Consider the following 7,339-nt stretch of genomic DNA (forward strand, 5'->3'; position numbering starts at 1 on the left):
TCAACTTTAACATTTTTTCCTTGTTCACCTTGATTACCACAGCATTTTTTTTTGTCATTTTTCTCAGCGAAACAGCGCAATGCAACCAGAGGAAGTTGCGGTCTTCAGTTTATACGGAAATATGTAATGATACCGGAACATTACATTTTTAATTAAACAGCACAGTGGTCATGCCAGAAAGAGCATTTGGTGCAACAAGAAACCCGATAACCTGTTTGCTGCGTTCTTTCAATTTCAGCTAACCATGAAGGGACAGCACATCGCCCTATGTTTTCTCCTGCTTGCCTCATTGGTACCTGCGCTTTCAGGTAAGCCTATAATATTTCATGGGCGTCTTCTCTAACTGGTTCGTGAGCTGCCAGTATATCCGCTCAGCTGTATACACTGTACGGACGCTTTAAAATATTTTTAATCGATTCATTGTCCCTTAATAACAATCCACAGCTGCAAATCTACCGCGAAGCGCAGGCCTGAATCTGGATTCAACGTTAAGTATATTTCATAAATATCAAAACGGTACTCTGTCCCAGCTTCCTTCGAAGAACAGGTACACTTTTGTAAGCATGTTTACGAATATCTGCATCTTTTTCAACCAGTATGCACACAAAAGATTGAAAGAATTCTGCTCCGCTTTGCCAATCTCAAAAAAGAGCAAGGTTTAGTCTCTTACTGAGAAGAACGCTAGCCTCAGGTCCTTGGAGGATATTATTTCGCTTTGGGCTGCGTTTGCAACGTGCAGAAATAATAAAAAAGGTAGGTTTTTTCAAGTGGCTTTTCAAAACAGTTCGGCAGTCCACATCTTTGAGAAAAATTAGTCACTAAAGAGCGCGGAACATCAAGCGATTTGTATGTTTGAGATATAAAAAAAGACTGCAGTGAGATACACACATCTCTATACTGTGTTGTGCAACCTCTAAGGCATGTTTAATTTTTACTGTTATGAGACATGCGTAGGGCAGTTTGCCTTCAGCAATATATAAAAAAAGAGAGTGTATCAAGAATAATTATTCCAAATGTAAGAGGAACGTTCTTGGAACAGTTCTTGGACGGGCTCGCATACAGGTACGCAGAATTGACTCTCAGTGGCAGTAGAAGGCTGTTTTAAGCGGCTATCAAAAACTCATTCGCATACCGAAAGCGCTGTTTTCCCAGTTGTCTATACTGCAGCAATTAGTGTCTTCGCCATGGCTATCATCTGCCGTATGAAATTCACTGGAGGCTAAAACCTTCTTCTTTTTTAGTCCAATTATTCGTCTTCACCGCTATGCAATTGGCTGCTACTTCGAGAAAATTTATGAACGCCCTCTTCCGACAAAGCTGCAAGTCACCTTTCACTTCGTTTTTCCCCCTTTATGCCTACGTTTTATTAAACAGAAAACTAGCAATCCTGTGAAATGATTTTGCATTATATTTTAACACTATTCTCGAAAAAAGTAGCATTCGCATCCCGTTTTGCTTGTTATGGCAGCAGCTTCGCATTTTTCTCTTCGTGGAACAAGGTTATTACTTGATAGCATATGAAGTTCTGTCGGTTGAAAACGAATCCCCATCGCCGTACGCCAGTACTGAGAGAAACGTGTCGGGAAAAATACGAAAGCAATTTTGTATTAAAAGGCTTATGTATAGTAAAGTAGAGTTCTGGGCTAGTTGGTTCAGGGACATGATTACTGGGAGGCTTAGCGCGGAACAGACAAGGACAAGAGAGGCACACAGGACGAGTGCTAACAACTGAAAATTGGAAGGGGAAAGTGTACGAACTCGATGAAAAAATATGTGCGCATGCTCTATAAAGCGCTAAATTTGCATGACTGGAAAGATAATTCAAGATAATCTCGGGCCACGCAAAGGCAGATAAAACAGAACAAATAGATAAGAAACACCGGAAGCATACAAAAAACTTACACAACATATAAAAACGATGCTTCCTTTTTCAACAGAACAACCGACGTTTCACTTAAGCACTTATCGGTTCCTAATCTATGGATGAATGACGCCTCAAGAAGCTCTCCTGCTAATTGCACCTTAGACCGACCAAGAACTTTTGTTTGCCCGAAAAGTGGATGGCATTTGCAACTTAAACAATGCCTAGGCAGGTTATTAGATTGGGACGATTTAAACGATGTAGCATGTTCCCTTAAGCGCTCATTTAGACATCGGCCAGTCTGGCCTATATAGGCGCGGCCACAGCTTAGAGGGACTTCATACACAACACCAACCTTACAGGCAACGAACTTAGTTACATGCTTTACACTACATGCCGGTTTCTGGTGGCTTAGGCTCGTCAGAGTGCACAGACTAGACAGTTTTCGAGGTGCCGTGGAAACAACGTCTACATCGAACTTTCTCGCTATTCTCTTTAAGTTGTGCGTTACGCGGTGAACGTAAGGTACCACCACATGTTTCTTTTTCTGTCTAATATCAGAGGCAGTGCTGAGTGCAGGTTCGCTCTTTTCATACTTCCGTAGCGGCTTAAGTAAGCTTTCCGCGACTGCCATCAGCAGAGAGACAGGATAGCCAGCATCCTTGAGGCGTTCGGCCTGAAGTGCGAAACTTGGTTCCACTTGGTGAACACAGGACTTAGACAGCGCGGATTTCAAAGACAATGAGACAATACCCCGTTTAACGAGCTTAGAATGTGAGGAATGATAAGGTAGAGGGGTCTTCTTTGTGCGTGGCATATAGGCCCAAGAAATGTGGCTTGTCATGTTAAACCACAGTCTTAGATCTAAAAACTGAAGTGAATTATTTTGTGCTAATTCAAAGGTAAAATTCATGGAACTGGTAACGGCAAAAAACCGCCCCAGGACCGTGACTTAAGCCAGAATGGGAGTAATGATTGTGCGGTGCATGTTTTTAGATTTGTTGACGACTTCCTGGTCCTTTTACAATTAAGGGATGATAACATTGACTTTGTTGCTGACTCGGTCCTGGGGCGGTTTTTTGCCGTTACCAGTTCCATGAATTTTACCTTTGAATTAGCACAAAATAATTCACTTCAGTTTTTAGATCTAAGACTGTGGTTTAACATGACAAGCCACATTTCTTGGGCCTATATGCCACGCAAAAAGAAGACTCCTCTACCTTATCATTCCTCACATTCTAAGCTCGTTAAACGTGGTATTGTCTCATTGTCTTTGAAATCCGCGCTGTCCAAGTCCTGTGTTCACCAAGTGGAACCAAGTTTCGCACTTCAGGCCGAACGCCTCAAGGATGCTGGCTATCCTGTCTCTCTGCTGATGGCAGTCGCGGAAAGCTTACTTAAGCCGCTACGGAAGTATGAAAAGAGCGAACCTGCATTCAGCACTGCCTCTGATATTAGACAGAAAAAGAAATATGTGGTGGTGCCTTACGTTCACCGCGTAACGCACAACTTAAAGAGAATAGCGAGAAAGTTCGATGTAGACGTTGTTTCCACGGCACCTCGAAAACTGTCTAGTCTGTGCACTCTGACGAGCCTAAGCCACCAGAAACCGGCATGTAGTGTAAAGCATGTAACTAAGTTCGTTGCCTGTAAGGTTGGTGTTGTGTATGAAGTCCCTCTAAGCTGTGGCCGCGCCTATATAGGCCAGACTGGCCGATGTCTAAATGAGCGCTTAAGGGAACATGCTACATCGTTTAAATCGTCCCAATCTAATAACCTGCCTAGGCATTGTTTAAGTTGCAAATGCCATCCACTTTTCGGGCAAACAAAAGTTCTTGGTCGGTCTAAGGTGCAATTAGCAAGAGAGCTTCTTGAGGCGTCATTCATCCATAGATTAGGAACCGATAAGTGCGTAAGTGAAACGTCGGTTGTTCTGTTGAAAAAGGAAGCATCGTTTTTAAATGCTGTGTAAGTTTTTTTGTATGCTTTCGGTATTTCTTATCTATTTGTTCTGTTTTATCTGCCTTTGGGTGGCCCTAGATTATCCTGAATTATCTTTCCAGTCATGCATATTCAGGGCTTTATAGAGCATGCGCACATATTTTTCCTCGAGTTCGTACATTTTTCACTTCCAATTTTCAGTTGTTAGCACTCGTCCTGTGTGCCTCTCTTGTCCTTGTCTGTTCCGCGCTAAGCCTCCCAGTAGTTAAGCTTATGTAGTAGTTCTTTCCGCAGCACTCCGAGTGATGCCTGCTTCTTCGATTCCAATTTAGCATTCATCTCCGAATCAAGTTGGAGGTTAGTTTTGTGACAGGGATTCTAACCGACGATATATGTACATACCTCCAAGTGAATGTTGCTCATGTATGTATAGGGGTCCATCAAGGAGGGAGACAAATACTGCCCCTTCCTTCCCAAAAAGCTGTAGACTGAATAAATATATGTAACGTTGTACTAAACTCTGTGCCACTTTCTGAAAAAGCGGTAGGTAAAATCGCTATCACGTTTGCTCTTGAGGCCAATGCCAAGCGTCATCATAATTTATTTTTGCATTCCGCCACGGTTTCTTTGTTCTCACGTCGATTGCGTTTTATTGGTGTTAGATATTTCGAACAACAAGCCTATTAATAAAAATATAACACAGGGCTAACTTTCAAACCTTTGATGTTGACGGCTGTGCACCTCTGATTATGTAAGGGCCAAGAAAACTAAATAAAAAAAAAATGAATTATTTAAGTTCATTCGCGCAGATTAACCAACAATGTTGTTTCATACTATCCTGCAGATCTAGCATAGAGTGTCGCGCGTAGTTTTTAAAGCATAAGTTTGTAAATTATTTGAAAAATGCCCGTGAGAATACTTACACATATTCCTTACATTTGCAGCGGAACCAGCTTGCCCCCAGCTGAGATGTGCTCCACCCAATACCAACGTTGCTTGCTTCATTGGTACCCGCAGGTGTCAGTGCAGATGTGGTGAGCAGTGCAACGCTCTCAAGCGTCCACCTCACGAAAGAAATTCTTGTGCTAGACGACTGTCGTCAGTGTGGCAACCGCTCGTCTAATAGTTGACAACGTTTGCAATATCGACTTTTATGTGTAGTCACAAAACAACGGGGCTCTTGGCATATTTTGTTGCGGCGAAAAACTAGAACTTTAACAAATTATAAGTATAAAATCATAAAAAATGCTTTATACTGCACTGAAATGATAAGCAAGAAAGAATTATTAGCATGATTTTTCGGCACCTGCCTCCGCTATTGTGCTGCTAGAACATCTAGAGCTGCATCTCTTAGAAAAATAAATCTAGAGCTCTTTGAAGGTTGAGAGGTTTCACAAAAATGGGCATAATTTTTTATCCAGCTCAGACTTTTTGCACGCGAAAGGCGGGTGAGAGGGTTATTAATAAAAATAAATTGGTCTGTTCAGGCTTGCGACTTTTCTTTTGTTTTACAGCGTTTTTTCCAGATCGAATTGTGATATTTGTTTCTGTTTTCCAGTCGGTGACCGGGAACCTTGTACGTCCTTGCTGCATCAGTCTTGTCCCCCGGGACGGACGCTCACCTGCAATAGGAACAGCTACGAATGCAGGTGCCGATGTGGTGCGTACTCTTAATTAAGATATCGCAAACGCCACGCTCACTATACTGCGTCAGTGCGGTCTCAAATGCCGCTGTTTTCAGAAGAATGCGAAAGTAAAACAAATCAATTGAAAGGAAGGAAACACACGCACAATATTTCTTTAGACAACGAGAACACGGACTGCAAACCTCTTTAAACTAGATATATATATATATCCCCTATCGCACCCATATTTAAGAAAGCATACTATTAAAGCGCCGTATTTTCACTTCCATTCATGGCTGTCGTGTCACATTATTTTCGGAGGGCTTCCATACTCAAATTTCAGGCCATGGTTCTCTATTTTGAAGTTTTAGACCTTTGCTATTCATTTCTTTCGCAGGCACATCACAGTGCTTTCTGACCATCCAAATATTTTTCATATTCACTTTCTGACGTTACTTGTATTTTATTTTGTAGTTCGCAAGTGAGTCGTAGCCGTGTTGCGAAGACTGGTCAAGCCCTTCCCTGCATCACTGTCGACGACTGCCGGCAGTGGTGCTCTGATCAAGACCCCGGCCATCAGGACAAATGAATAAATTGGAAACCAGCAATACTGCTCGTCGCTATCTCTTTCTACGGTGCCATTAGAGGTCTACTCAAACAGTTAACTCTCATCCTTCATGCCTCAAGAATTGTATAAAAGGACCAGGAATTTGAGCGAGAAAGTTAATTCACCTTTTCTCTTTGCCGTGATCTGCACTTTCACTGCTGTAAAATATTCGTGACTCAATCTTTGCAAGCATTGTTGCGGAACGAACGAGCAACTATAAACTACTGCTTTGACAATTTTATTGCGTTTGTTTGAATGTGATAAACTTTTAAAGCACACGTGTGACTCAGTATGAAGCTATGTTTCTTTCACTTTTATATCTAAAAATAAAATATGGGGCTGACATCAGGTGTCTGTTCATTCTGAATGGATGGGTGCTTGGAAAAAAGACTCTCCAGACCACCCTCCACTCCAGCCCACTATTAGACAGGCAGAAATAACACCTGTGCACGATTGTATGCTTAGTAGACAAAGAACTGGAAAGGCATTTTTGGTCAAATGAACAGATACCGGTAAAAAAGAAATGACATAAATCAAAGCTAAGTGTAACAAGCGATAGTAAAAGAAATTAATTTTTAAACAGTACAATTATATAAGCGCAAAAGAGAAGACACAACAGACATGAAAGGCATGATAGTGTGCCCTGTCCTGTCTTTCTTGCCTGTTGTGTCGTCTCTGTTACGGTTATATAATAATTACGACCATGGACCAACCAGCCCCTCAACGCATATTAGGCAGAACATGTTGAAAGTGGTTTTACAGATAGGGAGTTAGGAGACTTATTTACATCCTTAGAAAAGCGGATAAAACCTGTGCGTGGCCGAAGCTAATAGACGCAATCGATGAACGATAAAGGGGGAAATGGCGGCGATGGCACTCGAACAGTTGTCGTCTCTGTTACGGTTATATAATAATTACGACCATGGACCAACCAGCCCCTCAACGCATATTAGGCAGAACATGTTGAAAGTGGTTTTACAGATAGGTAGTTAGGAGACTTATTTACACCCTTAGAAAAGCGGATAAAACCTGTGCGTGGCCGAAGCTAATACACGCAATCGATGAACGATAAAGGGGCAAATGGCGGCGATGGCACTCGAACAGTCTGTTAATCACGTGTTATGAATACGTTTTAAAGCACGCAAGGTTATCGCCAGCATCTATGTAGCAACAAGAAAGTAATCATAGTAGATCTTTGATTTCGGTGCTACAACGAGCTTTAAGGGATACAAAGGACAAACTGATGTCGGCTGTTGTCGGTAGACCGTCACGTCAAATTTAAAAAGAAAAACGTGCTCTTTCACT

At 41.9% G+C, this 7,339-nt stretch overlaps 1 long non-coding RNA gene across 1 annotated transcript; it reads left to right on the top strand.

Annotated features, from left to right (window-relative positions):
• The first annotated feature begins 242 nt into the window (after nucleotides 1-242).
• LOC146176645 (uncharacterized) lies at nucleotides 243-6,007 on the top strand. The gene is made up of 3 exons (XR_014701515.1): nucleotides 243-308; nucleotides 4,747-4,836; nucleotides 5,902-6,007. It is a non-coding gene; the product is annotated as an uncharacterized LOC146176645 (long non-coding RNA).
• The last annotated feature ends 1,332 nt before the right edge of the window (nucleotides 6,008-7,339 follow it).

This window comes from Amblyomma maculatum, chromosome 10, assembly GCF_055883805.1.
Source record: "Amblyomma maculatum isolate TAMU_Amacu chromosome 10, ASM5588380v1, whole genome shotgun sequence".
Classification (NCBI taxonomy): Eukaryota; Metazoa; Arthropoda; class Arachnida; order Ixodida; family Ixodidae; genus Amblyomma; species Amblyomma maculatum.